The sequence below is a fragment of the Mauremys reevesii genome, linkage group 2 (assembly GCF_016161935.1).
Source record: "Mauremys reevesii isolate NIE-2019 linkage group 2, ASM1616193v1, whole genome shotgun sequence".
Classification (NCBI taxonomy): Eukaryota; Metazoa; Chordata; order Testudines; family Geoemydidae; genus Mauremys; species Mauremys reevesii.
The window spans coordinates 16,699,642-16,724,169 of record NC_052624.1 but is presented as its reverse complement, the minus strand read 5'-3'; the positions used below and the strand labels follow the sequence as shown (position 1 = coordinate 16,724,169).

Genomic DNA, 24,528 nt, shown 5'->3' with positions numbered 1-24,528 from the left:
GGCGCTGGATGGGACAAGGCGACCTGGGCCCTGCGAGTGGCCCCCTATCTGGCCAGTGAGACACAGGCTGCTTATATGGCCTTGAGTGACAAACAGACCAAAGATGATGATGCAGTGAAGGCAGCCGTCTTAGACTGGATGGGACTGTCTGTGGAAAAGTACAGACAGAAGTTTCGGGCGGCCCAGGTTTGCAGCCCCAAGCTTTTGCCCAGAAGCTCACGGACAGGGCCACTCAGTAATTGAGGCCGGACACCCAGACGGTGGGAGAGATTATGGACAGTAGGGTTACCATATTTGAACTTTCAAAAAGAGGACACTCCCTGTGGAAGGGCCCCAAGGAATGCCTGAAGGTGGAGCCTCCAGGCAGGGAGAGCCTCACCCCCCTGGGCCATACCCCATGGTACTGGGGACAGATTGGGACCCCATCCCAAAGGGGCCCTTCCTAGTCTGCCATGCCATTCAGGTGCTTCTGCCCATTCAACTACCAAAGCCGAAATCGCCTTGCCCCACTCTGGACTCCCACAGGAACCACTCCAGAACCACTTTGTCCATGGTTTTCCTCTATTGAATTAATCTCTACACAACCACCAGGCAGCAAGGTCCCATAAACTTTGAACCACGATGCACGGTCATGCCCCCTGCAGGAATGGTTCAACTTGAAACTGCTGCCTGTATACATTAAGCATCAGTCCAAATCTACCTAAGACAGCAGCTTTCACCACAGGATCGGAGCCCGCCTGCTCATTACTCACCACCTGGTGGTCTGCCTGTGCTTCACCCATCAGAAACAGTGCTATGTGGGCCTCCCAAGTTGATTCTTCCCAGCCTACTGCACTGGCCAATCACTCAGAGGTATGGAGGAAGGCCTCCAGTCATCCTCAGGACCCAGCTTCACCAGAGCTATCCTCTCTAGGACCAGCTGAGCTCCACAGAGACCCTTAGCCCAACTGCTTCTACAACCACTCCTGTTATTTGAGGTGGGCCTCCAGTCACCATTGCTGCATGGCAAATTGTGCCTCCTGTTGCTTCTGCAAACTCTGCAATAGCAGTAGCATAGCCTGGGTCTTGCTGCTGCTGCTGTTCCTGCTGTCACTAAAGTAGCTGTTGGCTTGTGCTACATCTGGTGGTGGTGGTGAATCACCTTCCCCATCTTTCTTGGTCACCAAAATGAGGGGATAATCAATGTTTGAAGGCTTCAGTTTCCCCTTGATTGATTCCAGAGGTCAATAGCCTGCCTGTGTTCTCCACCACATGCAACAAGGGAAGGCTTCTCCTCCAGCTCCCAAAGACACTGCCACACCCAGTGTCTCTCTAAGGCAGTTTTATTGCTCAAACTTAAAACAAATAGTTTCTTGACTCATCCTGGGCAACAATCCCCAGGGGATTTCCCCACTCCACCCCCGACTTCCCCTCTCAGGTCACTGTCCTGCTGCTTCTGTTACTTTCTAGCTCTGAGCTTGTCTTCACTACCAGGGAGATCAATGATGCAGCAGGTGTCAATTTAGTGGGTCTTAATTAGACCCACTAAATCAACAGCAGAGCACTCCCCGGTCACTCCCGGTACTCTTGCTCCCCAAGAAGAGTAAGGTAAGTCAGTGGGAGAGCATCTCCTAGCGACACAGCCCGATGAAGACACAGGGGTAAGTTGACTTAAGCTATGTTGATTCCAGTTACATTATTCATGTAGCTGGAATAGTGTAACCTAGGTCCACTTACCCTAGTGATGTAGACAAGGCCTCTGATTCACTAGGTGTGTCTCTCTCTCTCTCTCCCCCCAGCACTCTCTTTTAAAGCCCAGTCTGGATCAGCTGATGCAGCACAGGTGCACTAGCACTGCTCTCTCAAAGGCCCACTGTCACCCTGTAACAGACTCAAGGTACAATCTGTTAACCGTGGCCTTGTCTACACTACCTGGGTAAATTGACCTAAGTTATGGTCCTCAGCTACATTATTCACGTAACTGGGGTCAACGTAGCTTAGATCAACTTACCCCAGTGTCTTCACTTTACTGCGTTGATGGGAGACGCTCTCCCATCAACTTACCTTACTCTTCTCGGGGACCTGGAGTAGACGGGAGAGCGCTCTGCCATCGATTTAGTGGGTCTTCACTAGACCTGCTAAATCTACACTTGCTGCATCGATTGCAGCTGCATCCACCTCCCCGGTAGTGAAGATAAGCCCTGAATCTCACCAGGGTAAGGTGACTGTTGCCATTAGCCTAATTGTGACTAAGCAGATAACTCATTTCAATTTATGTTGTACAAAACTTTAAGTTATTTCACAGTGCTTCCAAGCTTTCTAGGGTACCAGTTTTTTGCTCAGCACCTTCATAGAATGGCATCTGCCTGGGCAGATAGTTCAAGAATTTATTTCAGTGATAACAGTTAAATGTATGGATAAATTAATTTTCCACATGCTAGATCTAATCCATTTGCATAGGTAGCTTGTCTGGTTTCCAGGATATTGTAATCATATGGTATGTTGCTAATTGTTGTAGAAGGGCCTCCTCCAGGGCACCACCTAATGGCTTAAGTTTGCTCTGCAGACCCCTACCTCAGTTTCTCTTCAATCTTTTTAGTCCACAGGTCTCTGGGGTCAGACAGGCTTCCTTGCTGGGTTATAACTATATCAGCCTCTTTCCCCTTGCATCAGGAGTCCATAGCCCCTTTGTAGTACCAGACTGGGATAAAAGCACTTTCCCTCCTTGGATCAGGAATCCAAACCATTCCTCCTGAGCTGGATTAGAGTATAAGCAGACTCTGTCCTTGAATCATGAGCTTACAGGACTCCTCCTAGGCTGGGTTAGAGTACAAGAAGTCCCTCCTGGGATAAAAAAAAAAAAACAGGAGTACTTGTGGCACCTTAAAGACTAACAAATTTATTTAAGCATGAGCTTTCGTGAGCTACAGCTCACTTCTTCGGATGCATAGAATGGAACACACAGACAGGGGATATTTATACATACAGAGAACATGAAAAGGTGGAAGTATGCATACCAACAGGCAGAGTCTAATCAATTGAGATGAGCTATCGTTAGCAGGAGGAAAAAAACTTTTTGAAGTGATAATTAAGATGGCCCATAGAAGGTGTGAGGAGAACTTAACATAGGGAAATAGATTCAACTGGGATAAGGAGTTCCCAGTCCTCTTCCCATGGCTGAGTGAAACTAAACACTCTCTCCTTGGGTCAGGGGTTTACAACCCTCCTCTTGGGGCTGGATCACAATTCCTGCCAGCTGCAGGCCTTGGCCAGCTTCTCTTCAGCTGGCCCTTATTTCATACTTGGCCCCCTTTCCTTGAAGCAGCACATAGATACGAGCCTGCTCCTGCCTGTTATGAAGGAGCAGGAAGCATATATACTGCCCTGCTCCTTCCCACGGCTTGCACTATAAGGCTCCTGATCTTGAACCCTTAAACAGACACTCGCCTGGGTTTCCCCACTACCAATTGCTGACTCACCAGGGCCACTTCCTCTCTTCCTGCTCCAGCCTCAGCCACTTCCTAGGCTTTCATTTGTTTGAATGTTCCTGGAATGGAGTCTTCTGATGCCCTGTGGTCTTAAAGAGCCAGTATACCTCATTACATTAATATAAAGAGGTTTCAGAGACCATTAGAAAGTACTATAGTTTGGTCTTCTCCCTTTTATTTCCACACCCCAACTATTAAACTCAGTGATGGGAGAGACCAATTATCCTTGCTGAAGAACATGAAAAATTATAACACATGGAAACACTCATACAATCAAGGGTCACTGATCCATAGACACTCTCAGATTGCTTTCTAATTAAACCAGAGAAACCACCAACCCCATCCTTTCTGATATCTTCAAAACTGCTAAGACTAAAACCATCGATCTTCTGTGAGGGCTACAGAAACAAGCATGCTACAGTGCTGACATTCATCACACCTCTATCCCTGATGTCCTACACCAAATTGATTATTCTCTGACCTGCCACTGGGTGCAAATGCAAGATAGCATAGGCCATCTTTAAGTGGTGTTAACTTTAAGTAATAGTTACTGGCTTTGTTGTGGTGGTGGTCCTCGAATTGAAAGTTATTAGTCTAGGGAATGAGGTAATTCAACTTGAACATATTCACACATCATACCCCATCCTGTTAAAAAAGGGAAGAGATCAGATATGCATCAAGGATGTATTTATCAATGTGAAAGAAAAATAAAAAAAACCTCAAAAGAGAGTCATTCAGGTGATAGAGAAGCTCCTTTTTTGATCCTCTGCATATCACTACATCAACGCCCCTGATGCAAGACTGTTTCAGTTTGTGTTGCACTACAGAAAATATGTTCAGAGCCTCCTGGTAAAACTAGATACATGTTTTGTCCAACTAATATGTAACTTCTAGTATTTATTATTGGGGGGAGATTTTTGAATCACAAAACAAAGTTAAGCACCCAACTCCAATTTGCAGTTTTGAAAAGCTCCCCTTTTGGAAGAAAAGGTGCAGATTGAATGTATGTACCTTAAAGGTCAATACCCATGTTCTTTTCCAACATTCCAGCAGTCCTAGGAATGTCACACTTGCAAACCTCTTACCTTTTCTCTTGGTCTTTTCCCTCATCTATTGTCTACTTACGTTGCACTAGTAGTACAGGGGTAAAGGGGGATACATGAATTAGGCACTGTTCTCTACCATAAAATTACCTAGAGAAGAACTAAGCTAAGGACACATTTTGAAAATATTAGTGTGTCATGAGTCCTGGTCATCTGATAGAGCAGGGGTGGCCAACTTCTGAAGAGCTGCATGTGGCTCCAGAGCCACAGGCTGGCAACCCCTGTGATAGAGTATCAAAGCTGTTTGATAGAGAATTTTTCTTGTCACAATCCATGTGCTTCCAAGCTTGCAGAAAAGTGAAAATGAATAAAAAGAAGTAGCTGGAATTTCCAAGTCCTTAGAAAATTCAAGATTAGAAAAGTACAATATTGGAATATTTTCTGCTGTGTCCATTGGAGATGGAGCTCCTGAAACAAAACTGGTAATTACATCATTGTGATTCCAGAGATTACAGCTGTCATGCTATTGCATATTCTTGGGAAAGTCCATACAGAAAAGGCTATACTGTGCAGAAATGCTTGAAAAATTATTTGGGCTGTGGCAGGCAACCAACATCTATTCATTAAAGTCTTACAACAGTGAACTAGCCCTTCATCTTGCACTAGACTTATTACAAAAAAAAAGACTGAGAATAACTATAAATGTGTCCCTTGAAGCAAATTATGGAAGACATTATAGGAAGACAGGTTTCAAACCAGATTTTTCAGCTTAATGAATTCTTTTCAAGTAAGTGTGAAAGCTGCATTGAGCCCACTGTGAGTATAGCTATAGTATTCTGGTAAGACTTTAAGGGGTCCATGCAATTCTGTTCTTTTCTCTATTTTTGCTGAGGAATTGGAATCGGATATGGAAATACCAGTTCTTCTTCAAGTAGAATCCCTATGGACTGCTCCACTTCAGGTGTGCATGTACCTCTTGAGCCCTTGATCAGAGATTCAGTTAGCAGTCTGTTTGGCCTGGGCAAGCGCCCTATGCCTCCCCATGCTGGATACCAAGGCTATATAGGGCTGTGTGGGTGGACCGCTGTCAGCTCCTTCTCAACCACCTTGGCCCGAGACTGAAATGGCATGTCCACCTTGAGCATGCCTCAGCTTTTCTAATATTTCCATAATAGTTAACATTTTTATAGTTAGTTGTTAGTATAGTTGTTAGATAAATAGTAGGAGGATTATTTTACTTCTCTCTTTCTCCTTGGGGAGAGAGGGGTTTTTTTTCCCCTAGCAGGGCACTCCTGGCTTTCCAAGTTTCAAACATTGCCTCTCCTGCCGAGAGGCTATATCTGTGAGCAACAGCCACTCTGTATGCCCCTTGCCTGGAGGAGTCCCACATCTCTCAGAAGTACAACTTCTACCTGGCCCTCAACTGCAGGGTACCATAGAATCATAGAAGGTTAGGGTTGGAAGAGACCTCAGGAGGTCATCTAGTTCAACCCCCTGCTCAAAGCAGGACCAACCCCAACTAAATCATCCCAGCCAGGGCTTTGTCAAGCCGACCTTTAAAAACCTAAGGATGGATATTCCACCACCTCCCTAGGTAACCCATTCCAGTGCTTCACCACCCTCCTAGTGAAACAGTTTCTCCTAATATCCAACCTAAATGTCCCCCACTGCAACTTGAGACCATTGCTCCTTGTTCTGTCAAGAAAGAAAAACCAGGGAGATTAAATTCAGACTGTTAATGATGGAACACTCGCTTAGGCCAGCTTCTGAGTCAGGTCAGGAGACTCCTCCCCCTTCCCTTGTACATCTGTCTCCAGACAGATCCAGTGCCCCTTCTACCTCAGTGCAGGCTTCCCCTAAGAAAGGGAAGACTTTGGAGACTTCAGGGAATGCTTCCAAAAAGGAGGAGTGTGGACTCTCATCTTAAGGAATCAGCTCTGAAAAAATTCAGGTCCCCAGTTAGATCTACAGTTGCCTAAGCCTTGAACTCTCGACTCAGTACTGTTAAGTTGAAGGACTCCTCCTCCAGTACAAATGGAGCAATGAAGTCCCAGAGCACGAAGGAGACACACAGCTCTGATAGGGCCTTGGTACCTTCTACCAGCAAGGAAGGCAAGCCTAGACACTTGGGATTGGCATGGTCGAGTTCAGCTCAGATATTTGTACCCAGCACTGAGCAAGCAACTGCATCAGATACCCTGTGTCTACTTCAGTACACCCACCATCAACCGTACCACTGGCTTCAGCAACTGTGGCCACAGCATCACTACCGGTCCCCTACTTGGTATCACAGGAGTTCAGTTCATCCATTATCGAGAACTCCTTAGTGTATCTGGAGTCCCTGCTCCTCATGGGTACTGAGCTTCTCTCAGTACCGAGGCCCTGATCTCCATACTACTATCCTCTGGTACCACAAGACTCTCCATTTTCTGCTCCCACTTTGAATGAGATGAAGGAGACTTCCAGATGGTCTCCTCTATTTCTGTTCAGGTGTCTTCAATATATCCCTTCAGGAATCCATTCTTTGAAAGTCATAGGAAAGATTGGATTCGTTATCTAGGGCGGTGAACCCAACCCTGCATGACACTCCCATTTCTGTATAAGCTGCTCCTGCCACCCTCCCAGATAGCTATACTGGGACCCCCAGACTGCCTATTGATGACAATTTGCCAGACCACTGACAGACCATCTCATAAGGAGGCTAGAGTTGTACAGCCAATCCCCAGCGGAGGAGATGTTTGAGGAGTAGGAAGCCAGGGCAGATAAAGAGGCCTCCACCACCATCCATAGCCAATTACTTTTGGCAATTTCAAGATCTCATTAAGAGAGTAGATGACACTCTCTTCAAATTCTTCTTGAGGATGTCAAGGGTTCACAGCACAGACTGTTGGATATCTTGTAGTCAGCAACACCCTCCAGGGTGGCATTACCCATCAGTGAGGTGCTCCTAGATCTGGCTAAGACAGTGTGGGAGATAAGTAGTATTATGTCCTCTCTAAGGATTTGTACTACTTGTTCTCCCACCCTCCACCTAACTCCCTGATAGTGGATGTGGTAAATGAGCAGGGTAAGCAGCACTTCTAAGTCTGCCCCATATGAAAAGGGATAGAAAAGGCTGGATATCTTTTGGACGAAAGACCTATTCATTAGCAACTCCTCAATTCAGGATTGTGAATTATCAGGTGGTCATGACCAAATATAATTTGTAAAATTATAACAGATTCACAGCTTTTATTGAACATCTGCCACAAGAACATGGGGAGCAATTCCAGACCACTGTCTCAGAGGGCCAAATGGTAGCCAGAATTTCTCCTCAAGCATCCTTAGAGCAGTGTCCACAGCATACCAAGTCCATCTCCACAGCGGTGGTTATGCACAGGGCATCCTGGCTCTATCTCTTGGGCTTTCCCGGAGAAGTACAGAACATTATGGTTGTTAACTATTCTTGGAAACCACAGGATGAGTCATTGCATTATCTAAAAGGACTCCAGGGCTACTTTACAATCCCTGGGCATATCTACACCTACAAATAAAAGGTTTATTAGGTCACTGTAGCAGGGTGGACCCTGCTCCTGCCCGAAGGGGGTTAAAAAGTGGCCTGGCAGGGCTTGAGAAGACAGCCTTCAGGCTAGGCTGATTGGGGAAGTGGCTGCAGCTGGGGGCCATGCCCCAAACAGAGCAACAGGGCCTTATAAGAAGGCAGGGAAGCCAGGAGCCAGACAGTCTCTCTCTGGCTATAGAGAGAGATGGGCCTAGCTGCTGGGAAATAGAGACCAGGTACTTGAGTGAAGCAGGGCTGGGGAAGGCTGAGGAGCTGGGGAGCTCCAGCCTAGAAAGCCCCAGGCTGTGGCCTAACAGTGGGCCAACAGGTACTGGGGGTTGCAGAGGGCAACCTAGGGGTAGGCCAAGGCAGCAGGTCCAAACCCAACTTTGCCTGTGATGAGTAGGCTGATACTGCAGTCTGTCCCAGAGTGTGGGGCTAGACAATGACTGGCAGTAGCCAAATACTGAGGCAAAGTGGGGATAGAGGGTGGGGGTTCCCTGAGACAGAAAGGGAGACCCAGAGAGAAAGGGGTTACTGCTAGGGGGCAGTGCCCCATGTAAAAGGGCACCGGGTCCAGGGAGGGACATGGGGGCCTACGAACAGGCGGATCACCGGCCTGCAGAGGGCGCTCCGAACGCTGGACTGAGCTAATTCCCGGAGTCACCAGCAGGAGGCGCTGTGGGGGTGAGTCCGACCCGTTACAGTCACAAACTGGCAAGAGATAGCATCCTGCTCAGTTTTCTGGGTTCCTCAGATCCATTGAAACCCTGCAGAAAGACATTTTATAGAAAGAGGGCCACTCAAATGCCCTCCATAGCCACCCAGCCATCTTCAAAGCAACAGTTTTGATGGACTGACTGAAGGTTCGAATCCTCTGACACCTCTGGACTTACAGCTATGCCCATTAACCCACCTCCTGCAGTTGGAGACCACCTTGCCTATTTCCAACATGCTTGGAAGCAAATTACATGCTTCACAGAGGTCATATCAGAGGGCTATATCATCCATTTTACATCACTCCCTCCGAGTGGTGCTGGCGCAATTTTTATAGTGGGGATGCTGAAGGCTTTGGGTTGTTACTACTACTTCAAGCCAACATCTCTAGTTCCAGCACCCATGCTCCCTCCCCTTCCACACTTCTTCCCCACCCCTCATCAGGGATCCCTTTTCATGACCTTCTATTGAGGCAAGTGAACTCTCTCCTTTGACTAGGAGCAATAGAGTCAGTTTCTTGTCCTCAGATGGGCAAGGGGTTTTACCCAAAGTATTTCCTTGGTCCAAACCAGGACAGAGTGAACATCTCTGATCTAAGACTTCTGAACAAGTGTGTAAAGTCTCTAAAGTTCAGGATGCTGACTCTGGTAGCTATAATTCCTTCACTAGAAAAAGGGGATTGGATTTTGACCCTGGACCTACAAGATGGCTATTTCCATACAACAATACACCCATCACACAGGAAATACCTACACTTCACTATAGGCCAAGATTTCTAATACAGAGTGCTTCCCTAAAGCCTTTCCCCAGCCCTAAGGGTGTTCTCAAAAATCCTGGCAGTAGTGACTCCTTACCTCCAAGAAGAAGCAATCCTAGTCTTCCCATATCTCAGCAACTGACTACTCAAGGGCTATTTCTACGAAGCAGTTCTATCATCTACCCAGATGGCCCTTGGTCTTTTCCAGGAGTTGCGTCTGCAGCTGAATATGAATATATATATTTAAAAAAAAAAAAGAGTCCACATTAACTCTGTGCAGAAAATAATGTTTATAGGGGCATATTTGGATTTGTTGATAGTGACAGCCTACCTTCCCTTAGACAGATTCGTAACCTTGTCAGGTCTGCTATGGGCAATTCAGGGGATCCCTCAAACCACAGTAAGGAATTGTGTCCCAGGAGCTGAAGACATGGCAGCTTGCACCTTTGTAACCAATCACACAAGGCTACATCTCCACTGCTTCCAGGGTTGTCTCAAAAAGACCTATTCTCCAGTCAGACACACGTTGCACGGACAGATGACAGTTCCTCTGCAAGTAAGGAACTCAGACTGGTGGAAGGATCACCTCAACATCTGTGCAGGCATTCCTTTCTGTCACTGCATCTCATCAGTGACTTTCAGGAATCATAACATTCAAAAACCAGTAGGAGAACTCTTCAATCTCTGGTCACTCAATAACAGACCTATAAGTGGCAATTCTTCAACCAAAAAAACCTTCAAAAACAGACTCCAACGTGAAGCTGCAGAACTGGAATTAATTTGCAAACTGGATACCATCAGATTAGGCCTGAATAAAGACTGAGAGTGGTTGGGTCATTACAAAACCTAAACCTAATTTCCCTAACACTAATTTCTCCCTACTGTTACTCACACCTTCTTGTCAACTTTCTGTAATGGGCCACTCTCTTACCACTTCAATAGTTATTTTTCCTCCCTTGGTATCCTGCTGTTAATTGATTTATCTCATTAGACTGACCTCACACTTGGTAAAGCACCCCCATCCTTTCATGTATTTATATCTGCTCCTGTATTTTTTCACTCCATGCATCTGATGAAGTGGGTTCTAGCCCGCAAAAACTTATGCCCAAATCAATTTGTTAGTCTCTAAGGTGCCACAAGGACTCTTTGTTGTTTTAACAGATGTATTATTGTTGGCATGTGAAGCCCACCTCAATACCCTCACAACTCAGGGCAGATGGACAACTCAAGAAGCCAGTCTCCACATCAATCTGTTGGAGCTCAGGCCTGTCAGGAATACTTGCCTTCATTTCCTACTCCCCATCAGGGGCAATTCAGGGACATGATGGACACTGTATCCTGCATGTTCTACATCAAGAAGCAGGGAGGAACAAGGTCTCCCTCCCTACGTGCTGATACCATTAAATTATGGAACTGGTGTATAGCTCATCAGATTCAAGTTTCAATGGTGCACCACAGCTGATGTCCTCAGCAGACACTTCTCAGAGGATTATGAATGGTAGCTAGACACCCAAGTTCTCCATAGCATACTCCTAAAAGGAAGACTGCCAGAGATGGATCTCTTCTCCCCCACCAGGAACAGGAAGTGTCCTCTTCTCTGCTCAAGAGGGGGTCTGGTGCACCACTACTTGGGAGATACCTTTTTTCTATCTTGGAAGAAGGATCTGTTCTATGCATTTTCTCCAATGTCATTGATGCTAAGAGTGATGAACAAGATCACACAGGAAAGAGACAGAGTTATCTTTATAGAGCTGATCTGACCAAGATACCCTTATTTACTTCACTTATGTGTCCAACTGCAGTTCAGGCTCCCAATCATTCCTCATTTTCAGCACATGCTTCATCCCAACCTAGCAGTTCTCCACCTCAGAGAATGGCTTTGTGATGATTCATGGGGTTAGAGTCCTCCTGCTGTAAGGAAATACAACAGGTGTTACTGAATAGGGGGAAGATCAACCCACACTACTTACCTGCAGAAATGGAAGAGATTCTTCTATTGCTGTTGACATTGCTGCTACCTGCCTGATTAAATGCCACTTTTAGTCATCCTGGATTATCTATTGGATCTTAAGAAATCAAGGTGATCATTTAATTCAGCTAAGGTCCATTTCGCTGCAATATCATCCTCTGGTCGGAGGATTCTCCACACTTGCTCATCCTGTATCATCTAGGTATAGTCACAGTTTGGAGAATCTCTACCCACAGATTATAAACCATCCCAACCTGGGACCTCATCCTGGTCTCAATTACCTTACAAGACCTCTATTTAAGCCAATGGCAACCTGTTCTCAGTTGCCTTTATCTATGAAGACAGACTTTTACCACATCAGCCTGTAGGAGCAGGGAGATTGGACCTTTGAACCCTTTACAGTATCCTTTAAGGACAAGGTCTCTTTACATCCACACCCTAACTGCTTACCTATGGTCCTATCAGAGTTCCATCTTAATCAATCCAGTCATCTACCACTGTTTTTCCTGAAGCCACACAGTTCTCTGCAGGAATCCTGTTTACGTACCCTGGATGTTAGAAAGACATTGGCTTTTACTTAAATTGCTTGGCCCTCTCTAAGAAATCAGCTAGGCTCTTCATTTTCTTGGCAGACAGATTTATGGGGTCCTCAATCTCTACTCAGAGACTATTGAGGTGGTAAGTGATAAGACATCCAGATATGATCACCCTCCCCCCCAAAAAAGGTAATAGCATATTCAGCCAGATCACAGGCAACATCTATGGCTTTACTGAAGAATGTACCGGTATCTAGAATACGCAGGACTGCTACATGGGCTTCAATACATGTGTTTTCAAAACATTACACCCTGATCCATGCTGTCAGATTTAATATGGCATTTGTTTCTGCAATACTATCTTCAGTTCTGCACTCTATTCTGAAGCATCCTTCTCCATCAGGGGATACTGCTCAGAAGTCACCTGAAGTGGAGCACCCACAGGGACTCTACTCAAGAAGAGGTTACTCATGGGTGTGGTGATGGCAGTTCTTTGAGATGTGTGTTCCTATGTGTTCTCCACTATCTACCCTCCTTCCCCTTTGCTTCAGCCTGTTCCTTAGGAGATGTTTGGATGGAGAATGAACTGGAGACCATTTGCCCATGCACCCCAATATAGCCTTGGTATCTGGGATGAAGACGCATAGGGCGCATGCATGAGCCAAATGGCCACTGTTAACTGAAAATCTCCAACCAAGGGCTCGAGATGCATGCACACCTGAAGTGGAGCACTCATAGGGACACACATCCTGATGAACCACAGCTACTGCACAAAATGAGAAACTCTTCTTCAAATATTTTTCATTGTGAGAACAGACTAATGTTACCCATGAAGAGTCAGCAAAGGCTCCAACGCAAATCAAGTTGCATCATCATAAAAGTCAGTATACAGAAAACTAGAACTTCTGTTCAAGAGAACCGAAAACACTTTCCTATGTGTGTGAATACATAAAAGCTCATTTATCTTATTCGTTCACATTACTAACTTTGATGTGCACATACAAACATCAGTTGTATATTAGGAGGAACACAGAACATTAAAGGTCAAAAAAGACATTTTGTCAAACAGCACATACCTGTAAACCTAATTCTATTCTAGTATCTCTTCCAATAAAATAATATTCAATGGTTACAGATTAGCTAAGGTGTTGTTCCCAGTTTCTCCATTAAGGAGAGAGGGACAGTGACCTGCATTTAAGTGCTTCCTCTTGATGGTGGAGCTCTCTTGTATCCTGGCTCTAACCCTGCACACTCCCCAAGCCAACCACTGCCTAAATTCTTGCTGCCCAAGATGTGAGGACCTGAGGAAGGTGAAGGGGAAAAAAGTGTGAGCAACGTGGAGGAAACCTGCAGAAAGGAATGGATGTGACAAGAAGGGAGGTAGGAGGCTGAGGAAATGGGAAAAAGATGGGGAGGAGAGTGCAGAAAGAGAACAGTGTATAGAGTACTGAAAAAATAGTGCAGAAGGTGGTTGGAAATCAGAGGAGAGAATGATGTGGAAGATGGATGGATAGAATAAAAAAAGGAGGAATGAAAAATGAATCAAGATTCAATTTAAAGGTTAGTAAAGTGTTCTTCACTTGTGTGGTATCACCTCTGGCTGTATTAGCCGAGCCTGGTATTCAGCATCTGGATGAATGTAACAGGTACTAGTACAAACCTACATGTCATGTCTATTTAAAAAAATTACATAGTGCCAGATGAACTGTACATATTGTGCTAGACTACATCAGATTAATTACTGCACTTAGTTTGCACAGTGCACTGAAGCTGTAAAATGCTGTATAAGTGCTAAATATCATCATCAATAGAAATATAAACCACAATAGACATAGTACAGGTGTCATTACATTAAAAAAAAAAATCCACTAGGATTGTAGCTGCCAAATTTCAACTGAAGAATTCCCCCCCCCCTTGACTGATGAAGTTTAAAAAGTGTTACTTTATTCTGTTTCTCAGTGATTATATAGAAAATATCTGAGAATCAGGTGTTTCCTGCTAAATGCTACTGTAATAGACTACATATACGAGGCCCAATCCTGCAATCAACTATGAAAATCTGAGCTAGAGTGGGTTGAGGCACTTCCTCTTTTTGTTGCTTTTCACACTGCAGACAGAGGGCTAAATTCATTTCCTGTGCAATTTCACTCAAGTCCAGGGCACACATTGAAGGACCGCATTAGCTCAAGTCAGTGCTATTATACTGCAGATGAATTTGGCCCAGAAGTTTTGGCTGATGGAAGGTTGAGGTGAGAGTTCCGTGGCAGTTGGGAATGACAGTTGTGAGCAGCAGTTGTTGAGCAGGCAGTAGGAGAGAGGAGAAGAGGCCAAACAAATGTGTAGAGACCATGGCAGTTGGTACTTGGTGCTAGCACCATTACCTCCCCTCTCAGCAGCACTAATTAACATGCAATGGGGATTCAAGATCAAACCAATGATTGTGAGCAGAGTGGACATCCTGAGTTGTACTTCAAGCACTTCTTGTTTCTCCCATCATTTAACCAAAAAAAGGGGAGAGGGGGAATTCTCCTCCCATTAAAATCAATGGGAGTTTTGCCATTAGCTACAATGGAAGCAAGATGAGCCCCCGTAGTCCAAATCTTGTAATCCTCACTCACTTGGAGTCAGGCAACAGCCCAGGATTTGGCAACAAGCCAAAAGAGATCTCAAAAAGGTAGCAGTGATGGGCAGCTCATTTTAAAATACAAGGATGTGCTTGTTGGACATTTAAAGCAATGCAGGTTCAAAACAGAGCTAACATGAGGTTGGGAAGGATTAGAAAGGAGGGGAAGAGAATTTAAAAGCAACTAGCATTGAACAGATGTAGAGCTCTCTCTGTTTTTTTAAATAAAAACTTCAAAACTAAAACCAGCTATTACAGACACAATCAAAACAAAACACAGATACAAAAAGATACCATCCAAACCCTCCCAATCCCAGACTCTGTCCTGAAAGCTAGAAGATCAATCTGGTATCAAGGCCCCCATGCCGTACACCATCCTGCCCAACTCATTTGTTTTTTCTCCACTATTGCCAGCAACTGAATAACTGCATAAGTAGCGTGAACTAGAGTTTCAGGTGTATTGTTCTGTGCCTGAAGACAGGTCAAACAGCAGTTCTGGCAGAGGTAACAAAAAACCATTGCATTAACAACTGCCAGAGTTTCAAAGAACACATGCATCCTTCCTTATCGAGGCAGCCTTTGAGTCCTCTGGTGCCTGAAAAGATGCAAAAGCCAGTTGTCCATTAGTTTGGCCATGAAATAGCAAAAAACTCTCAGTTTTGAAGTTAACAAATCCCAAATATATACGTTAAAGGAGCAGAATAATAGAGTGTTCCTTTGTCTCCCTCTGATTCAGGGCACGCTTCCCAAGAACAACCTTTATGCATTCCTCGTAGATTACCTCTAGCACACAATTTACCATGAAATACCTATCACCATATATTCCTGGACTTGAAGGGAACACTTGTTTCCAAGTTACATCAATGCACCCTAAGAAAATTTTCTGAACAATTCAGTACTGCTAAATGTTGTTACGAAACAGATTCCTTACACTCCCTCTGGTATAGGGCTCTCTTAAACTGTGATCCACTGTGCTGGAATGCTGTTGCCTGAATTTGCCAAGGGGAAAGGCATCTTAAAGCATGTTGTATGTAAGAGCACAGATACGCAACATAAAAGCAAAGGGATAACAGGATTTTTTTTAACAACATCACCTTTTCTGCCCAGTCAAGGTCCATCTCTTCCTACCTCATTACCTGAACTTGGCAGGAGGCAAACTGCATCTCCCAGTTCAACTTGACCACTGAATCATGACAAAGGTGAGTCCCTAAATATCTATAACCCAGAGAGAGTTTGTCACAATTTACAACTCCTTGGGAAGAGGAGGAGAGCAACCCCATATCCCCCGACAACAAAGCCTTGCTCTTCATGTTAATCACTGCTCTGGCTACAGTATAAAGTATCAAAATTAGATAAAGTGACAAAACAAGATGAATCTATTGTGATGGGTTCCTTCCGGGATACCACCTGTAACTAGGGTACCACTGAGCCCCCCTAACCCACCAGCCTGGGCTCCCTTTTACACTGTACAGCTGTGACAAGCGGAAAAGCCCTCTCAAGCCTGCACTGTCACCAGAATACCTACAGTTAGGGATACATCCAGCTGCAGTTACATGCAAGCAGACTCTATGATCAGCCCTTGCATGGGAAGGCTCCAGCTAGCGTACCTCCCAGCTCCTCAGGCACTCACCCCCTCTGGAGTGTAAACTCAAAATTATATTGTCTTGGGCTGCACAGAGAACTGTACAGCAAACTCATAAGATTCACCCCCTCCCTCAATGTGGAGAGGAATATGAAACAGCTTTCTGCCCTTGAGTTATGATTTCCACACACTAGTTTAGATAAAGCAAAAAACAAATGTGTTAAATACAAAAGATAGGTTAAGTGATAGCAAACAGATCAAAGCAGATTACCCAGCAAACAAAAAAACGTTATCTAAGCTTAATATACTAAATAGCTATGATATGAATAGCAGAGTCTCATCCTAAGTAATGATGCAAGCCGGCTATAGAGTCTTAAGGGGCAAGCGGCACTTGCTTACAGTTTGGAATCCACGGGTGTTCCATTCACAGGCTAAAAATCCCTTTAGCCTGGGTCCAGCACTTCCCCCAGTTCAGTCTTTGTTCCTCAGGTGTTTCCAGGAGCCTTCTTAGGTGTGAGTCAGTGAAGAACCAAGATGATGTCACTTCCCTGCCTTATATAGCTTTTGCATATGGGGAGAACTCTTTATTTCAAAGATTGGTTCCCATACCAGTCAGTGGAAAAATACTGACATCCCATGATGGAGTCCAGCACCAGGTGACCTGTTCACATGTCCCTATAGAGTCGCAGCAACCATCCCCACTGGCTGTTTGGAACATTCACAGGAAGGCTCACCAGGAGGGAAATACACTTCTCCTAAGGCCTATTGTTTCTTCCTAATGGCTCATTAACCTGAATGGGCCCTTCCCAGCCACTTATCTAGACTGAGAGCATTTTGCCTAATGGGCATTGCCCAGGAACAGCTACATGTGAAATAGATATAGTCAATATTCATAACTTCAGATACAAAAATGATACCTGCATACAAACAGGATAATAGGATAACAATAGGCCTTACGAGAAGCAGGTCTCCCATCTGTTTGCCAGAAGTTGAGAATGAGCAACAGGGGATGGATCACTTGATGATAACCTGTTCTGTTCATTCCCTCTATGGCACCTGGCATTGGTCACTGTCGGAAGACAGGAAACTGGGCTAGATGGACCTTTGGTCTGACACATTAGGGCCATTCTTATAATCATATTTAGCAAATCATAACCTTTCCAATGACATTTTATATGCCTTATCTTCCATAAAATACATCATAATTATGATATAATCATATCACACTAATATCACTATGAAGCATATGAGTGCAGTTCACACCTATCTTCTGTACCGCCCACCAGCCCCAACATCATCTGCATAGGTAAAAATTTTCACTGACAATGAAATTTCTCCACCCCCCCACCCCCAATTTAAACTTCAAAATCTTCTGTTGCCACTACCCACAGTAAAGGGTTGAAAGAAAAACAATACAACAATGGATTCAAAGGACATTATAGCTTCTCCCCTCCACCCATTTTACTAAAGTGATTCATAGTGCATGAATGTACAAGAGCCACAACCACTTGAACTATAGAGAAGTACCATATTAATAGATTCATAAATGCCAAGGCCAGAGGAATCAGTGGGATCATCTAGTCTGATATCTTGTATGACACAGGCTGTAGAACTTCCCCAAAATCATTCGTGGAGCATAACTTTTAGAAAAACATCCAATTTTGATTTTAAAACATTGGTAGTGATGTAGCATCTGCCACAACCCTTAGTAAGTTGTTCCAGTGGTTAATTACTCGCTCTGTTAAAAATGTATGCCTTGTTTCCAGTGTAAACTTCCAGCCATTAGATCGTGTTATACCTTTCTCTGCTAGAGAAAAGAGCTCATTACTGAATATTTGTTCCCCAAGATTAATAAAATAGTCTTTTAGCTTTCTCTTTGTTAAGCTAAATACAATCTTCTATCACAATAAGGCACATTATTCCAATCCTTTAAATCAGTCTCGTGACTCTTCTCTGAACCCTCTCTAACTTATCAACCTCCTTCTTGAATTGTGGACACCAGACCACCAAATTGAGACAGAACTAACCATAAGTAAAGTGGGTTCATTTAGCTAACGCTTTGGCCTGATCCAAGGCCAGAATATAATCTTCCCATTCTCATCACCCAATTTCAAATATTTCCTGCAAACTACACAAAGTGTCTGCCACTGTGCAACCTTTATTATTGCGGTGCAATAATGTTCCCATTTTCCCCAAATCTCTTGGCTAGAACAGAAGCCAAATTTTGTAATCTGCGTGGGATGTTCAGTCTCCCCTGAAGAAGCTGTTCCACTGTAGACAGATAATGAAAGTGATTAGAGCAGGGGGACTGAATCATCTGTCTCCCACTTCTCAGGTGGGTATTGGAACCACTGGACTAAAGAGTCATTTTTCCCTGTTTCTTCCCCCAGCCCCTGGATAAATACTGAAATAGTAAAAATAGCAACAGAAATAAAATGGTCTTGTAAAGGCATAGACCATTTCTACACACTCCCTTGCAGCCTGGTGGAGCCCTATAGCTGTGACTCACCTTAATTTCCTCCAACTGGGGTAGCAATAGGTTCACCTTAACATCCCAGGACAAGAAAAAGCCAGCACTCACTAACCAATAGAACGTCCTCTTTAATAAGGTTTCAGAACTGCAGTAATTACAATAAACATTTAATTAGGACCCTGGATCAAAGCTTCCAAACTTAGAGCTCAGTCAGGTTAGGCTGGTTTCCTGAAGTCTGAAAGGCAAGCCACCACACACAGCAACCTGCATAACCTCTTCTCCCTCTTCTAACTCAGCTTCCTATTTAAATACCTCAGCCCCAGGTCAAAGTTTCCTTCATCATCCTCAGGCTGGAGCCTTCAGCCTCTCTCTTAAAGGGGTAGTACACTCCTTCACAATCCTGACCGAACTAAAAACTCTTGCAATATGATCTGAAGCTTTCCATATTCAGGATCTGCTGGATAGTCATGGATAAAGTGAAAATGCTCTGTTGTCAGTCTTGGAAAGCCAAGTTACAGACACTAACAGCCAAGATACCCCAAAGGACTTAGGAGGCAGAGTCCTTAATAACTGATTTCCAGACCATGTAAGGCTTTATAGTTAAATGTAACTACAATAGAACCTCAGAGTTATGAACACCAGAGTTACGAACTGACCGGTCAGCCACACACCTCATTGGAATTGGAAGTACATGATCAGGCAGCAGCGGAGACACCCCCACCCAAAAAAAAAAAATAGCACAAATACAGTACAGTGTTAAATGTAAACTACTAAAAAAAGGGAAAGTTTAAAAAAAGATTTGACAAAGTAAGGAAACTGTTTCTGTGCTTGTTTCATTTAAATTACAATGGTTAAAAGCATCATTTTCTTTTGCATAGTAAAGTTTCAAAGCTGTATTAAGTCAGGGTTCAGGTCTAAACTTTTGAAAGAACAACCATAACTTTTTGTTCAGAGTTATGAAAATTTCAGCATTATAAACAGCCTCCATTCCTGACGTATTTTGTAACTTTGAAGTTTTACTGTAAAACCCAACACTGAAGAGGTAGTCAGTATAGGAGAAGGAGCTCAGGTGATATATGCTAGCACTGACCAAATCTATTCAAAAGGCCACTGCATTCCACATCTGAAGCTCCCAGAGGGTTCTCATAGCTTGCCCTAATTGTCATCTTCAAAATGGATTATGCTCCAAAGTCATAGATAACTATTAATCCAGTGGTTAGAGCACTCTCCTAAGAGGTGGGAGGGTCCTGTTCAAATCCTCTCCCCATTCTGGCAGATGGGGTGAATTGAACTTGGGACTCAGACTCCCATGTCCTAGGTGAGTGCTCTAGCCACTTGGCTAATAGTAATAAAGTGGGTATTGCTGCCTCCTCCAGCCATTCTGTGCAGAGCAAGACCAGGGCCAGCTCCAGGCACCAGCGAAGGAAGCAGGTGCTTGGGGCGGCCAATGGAAAGCGGCGGCACGTCTGGGTCTTCGGCGGCTATTTGGTGGCGGGTGTCTCAGTCCCTCTTGGACAGAAGGACCAGCTGCCGAATTGCTGCCGAAGAATGAAGCGGCACGGTAGAACAGCCGCCGAAGTGCCACCGATAGCGGCTTTATCTTTTTTTTTCTTTTATTTTTTTCGGCGCTTGGGACGGCAAAAAAGCTGGAGCCGGCCCTGAGCAAGACAGACACTTACCTTGTTCCTGCCAGAAGTAGCTTAATTGCCTAATCTGGCTGACTCTAGGCAGTATGTTCCTGGTTGTGGATCACTAAGCACATATAGCTGCCTTCCTACAGTCCAGACTTAGCACATAACTCTGAGAGCGACAAGGCCCCTGCATCACCATCTCCCATGGCCTAACTTAGGTGGCTCTCTGCCTAGCATTACTGGCTTTTGTAGATCCCATTCTAAGGCACTTGTCTCTCCCCATTTTTTGTATGGAGAGCCAAGGTACCTAACTCAGGCTTTGTGGATCACAGCAATGATCCTGTGATTTTCTAGGCCCCTAAAAGTTAGGTGCAACGCTACTGAATGTTACAGCTTACTATCACCTCTTTTGGCTGCATAACAAAAAGTTCAAACTCAACGCTAATAAAAGCTTGGAAAGGGAAAACTCACTGTCACATTTGTTTGTTGTTTCTCTCCCACTCCTCCTCCAGCCAGGCCACCTGACACGGCTAGGCCCCGCGTTCCCCCAACCCTCCCACTCAGCAGGGGCTGCAGAGGCTCCCCTCTAGCTTGTAGCAGGGAGCAGGGGGACCGGCTGAGGGAGAAGCCCCCGGAGCTTCTTCCGCTCCAGCTCTTCGGCAGCAATTCGGCAGCGGGGGTCCTTCCGCCCCGGGACCTGCCGCCGAAGTGCTGCATCTTCGGCGGCAATTTGGCAGCGGGGGGCAGACCCCAGGCCTCCTGAATCCTCTGGGCGGTCCTGAATCCTGAATCAGCTGGCATGGGCTAGCTGTGGGTGTCTAACTGCAGTGTAGACATACCCAAAGGGGCTCAGGTACTGTAACATTCAGTAGCGTTGCACCTAACTTTTAGGGGCCTAGAAAATCACAGGATCATTGCTGTGATCCACAAAGCCTGAGTTAGGTTCATATGGTTCAAAGTGAGTTAACATAAAATCTATTCTCTTTAAATCTATTCCTTACTCATGATAGGAAATACTAGTAGCTGAAAACCTATGCTGTCACATGGCTGTAATTTGTAAAGCCATGTGTGTTTAAAAAAACCCAAAACTGGCTGAAAACTTTAAACTGGCTGGTGACAGATCATGAATCCCAGTGATGATTGAACATGCTGATATTCTGAACAAAAAGAGCTCTCAACCATGCTTGTAGCTGTTTCTATTGCTTTACACTGACTCTGACATCTTAGGCTTCAGAGTGACATTCCTGGAATCTTATTATATAGATTGTTCCGTATTCATCTTCTGCCAGTGTCAGCCTAGCAGCACAGTGATACTGTATAAGGGTTGCAATTTGTAAAAGTAAAATCTTGGATCGATTGAAGTAAATGGCAAAATTCTTTTTTACTTCAGTGGAGTCAGGATTTCAACCTGGGTCTTTCATGGTGTCCTTGACAGCAGAAGCCAGAGTCAGTTTATAAAGGAGTCAAGAGGGTAGTTTCCCTCTCTGGCAACTGGGGGAAGCCATATGTCAGTGTCCTTTGTGGGGAAACAACTACTTTTCCAAAGCTTAGCCTCCTCTTGTGGGATCTTGTTTAATAAAGTCTCATTAACATACAAATATCTCCTAACGCTCATATAAGGAATCCCTTCCCTTCCATCTCCTTAGAGTGGCTTCACCTACTTGTTCCAAAAATCTATAAGCCACTTCAGTGGTTTATAGAAAGCAGAAGTCTGATTGAAAAGGAGTAAGTGGGAAGATCCTCATCTAGTGTAACTTGTCATAGTGCCATTCATTTCATTAAAGTTATAACAGTTTGTGTCCGCTGAGGATCCTCTCCACCTTCTCACGCCTTGGAGCAGAAGTTGATGCCACTGAGTAATCGGAGAAGTCTGAAGGTAAAGAGGGGAAGAGAAATGGACAGTAGTTGGAGAAGGGAGCGAATCAAAAGAGTTTTGAGACTAAGGGAGACAGTGCTATGTTTGAAGGAAGAAGCAGAAAAAAAGAATTTAGGAAGAGGGATAGACCAAGGGAGGTAGTTAGGCAGTTCAGGCTGGATCAACATTTCTCAGTGAAGCCCCAGGTCTGAAAGCATAGTAAGGTGAAGTGAGGGAGCTCTTGCCTTCCCCCTGAGAACTGGTTGAGAAAGAAATTAGAATGGATTAAGTAGGACTCTAGGCCATTCAAGCTTTCACTGTGGAACAGTCTGTTTTCTTTTAGACTATTTGATCACTGAGTTCATCCCACAGCAAGAGCAGGATTTAGTGTCTACCTCCTCCACCCCCCACTATCTCCATCCCCACCAGAGAATATATCAGATTTCAAACTGCCCTGTATTAAATAGTTAATGCAGAGAGCAAGAGGGCAAGCAACACTCTCTCAGACCAGCTGCTGGGGGTGTTTAATAACCATACACAGACTATCTCCACCATTCTCTCAATTGAAAGCATAATTGCAGTGATGCTTATAGTGCCCACTGACTCAAGGAGTAAGAGTGCTGAGTTCTGTCCCAAAAGTTGGATTCACACTACCAAGTGGCAGGGTTGGTCTTTGCCAAGACATTTTTGAAGGAATTATAAAAATCCTTCTTACAGAAGGGAATTATACATGTGGTGCTTAGGCAAAACAGTCATTCCATTTATAAATATAATTACTTTTGCCATTCCAGCATGAAAAAGAATTTACCATTAAGGTATACAGAGAGAGTCATTTGTGTAGACACTGCATAAATGGAGAATAGAGCCAGCTGAAACTAGGAGGGAAACAAAAACCATGAAGAAATACAAAAGTGAGATTAATATCTTGTGATATTAAGTCATGCCTACTTCGGGGCTTTCCTTCCAATGGACGTACAACCCTTTCCTTTGTTATGTTTTTATTTTAATCCTTTTCTTATGCTCTTAAGGGCAAATCCTACACACACCCATGGATGTGGAAGGCCTTTAACAGGTGCTATTTTGCAAAGCAGAGAGGGACAGGATGTGGTTTGCAGATACTCCTTCTGCCTCATTGTGCAGGAGCTTGGGGAGAAACAGGTTAGGGGAGAGCCAAAGAAGTGACCATATCAAACTCCCACACATGTTTGTGGGGGAGTAGCAGCATCTGTTGGGGAACAATTCTGATTCCCCCCTCTTCTGCACACTGCCCATTTACTCAGGCTGTTTCTGGGCCATTACTGCATAAACTCCGTTTTAGATTTGTTCGGTTGAGAACATTTATAAATTTTTATCTGACACTATTTTTAAAGATACTAATGACGTTCCACATATCTATATTTTTATAGAGCTGTAAGATACCAGGGTGATTAACACAGTATAAGAGCCTAAGATATCAATAACATAGCTATAGTTTCTTTTCTTTAAACAAACAGAACAATATATTAAGTGTATGGTTTTAGGCGGTATGTAAGAACTACAGAAGTTCCATAATGGAAGCAGGTGATAGTATCTTTACAGTAGCCTAATTCTGAGAGTGTTCTAGGGAGAATACAAATCCTTGCGTCTTATTTCCCTCACATAATGTATGACAAGCATCTCCTTGTCATACATTATACTATCATGTATCAGAGGGGTACCTGTGTTAGTCTGGATCTGTAAAAGCAGCAAAGAGTCCTGTGGCACCTTATAGACTAACAGATGTATTGGATGCATCTGATGAAGTGGGTATTCAGGCCTCTCAGATCAATTAAGTAGAGGTAGATTGGTTATCCTAACTCTTTTGATCATCTAGGTTTGCTGCTTTGACCAATTTGAGAGGAGATGGAGAGGACCAGATTTCCAATTAGGCACAGTAGGCACATACCTAGTGGCACAGGCATTCTAGGGTAGGGATGTAAACATTGGTTTAAAAAGTTATTCAGTTAAATGATTAAAATTATTTTGTTTAATCGGTTAACTGTTAACTGAGATAGCTGGGGGAGCCTGGCACGATCCGACTGGGGCTGGGGTCTGTCTTGGCATGGCCGGGGCTGGGCTCCCACTGGCCAGCGGTGCGGCCGGGGCTGGGTACCTGCTGGCCGGCACAGCTGGGGCTTGGGGACAGCTCCAGCCGGGACTGGGGTCCCTCCCACCAGCCCAACGTGGGGCCATTTGGTTAACCGGTACCCTCTTACATCCCTATTCTAGGGGCACCTAAAAGTTTTATTTTTTACAGAAAACATGAAGGTCATCTGTAAGCACGGGGGGTGTGTGTGGGGGGGGGTTCTGAAGATG

At 44.5% G+C, this 24,528-nt stretch overlaps 1 protein-coding gene and 1 long non-coding RNA gene across 13 annotated transcripts in view; one reads left to right on the top strand and one right to left on the bottom strand.

The window, feature by feature from the left end:
• The window catches only part of LOC120399326, a 39,522-nt gene that overhangs the window by 5,660 nt on the left and 9,334 nt on the right, over positions 1-24,528 (bottom strand). The window contains exons 1-6 of one of the 4 annotated variants that reach the window (XR_005595092.1): positions 13,107-14,240; positions 11,945-12,042; positions 11,305-11,436; positions 9,623-9,748; positions 3,459-3,556; positions 2,554-2,823 (exon numbers count right to left, since the gene is read on the bottom strand). This is a non-coding gene — a long non-coding RNA (uncharacterized LOC120399326). Of the gene's footprint in view, positions 1-2,352; positions 2,824-3,458; positions 3,557-9,622; positions 9,749-11,294; positions 11,437-11,944; positions 12,043-13,106; positions 14,241-24,528 lie in introns of those variants that run through there. The other 3 variants (XR_005595093.1, XR_005595091.1, XR_005595094.1) reach the window with 3 other exon arrangements.
• Positions 14,322-24,528, top strand: part of KMT2C (lysine methyltransferase 2C) — a 346,573-nt gene continuing 336,366 nt past the window's right edge. For all 9 annotated transcript variants that reach the window (XM_039527507.1, XM_039527506.1, XM_039527503.1 and 6 more), the window contains exons 1-2: positions 14,322-14,470; positions 15,761-15,852. The gene's annotated coding sequence lies outside the window, so the exon portion shown is untranslated. The remainder of the gene's footprint in view (positions 14,471-15,760; positions 15,853-24,528) is intronic.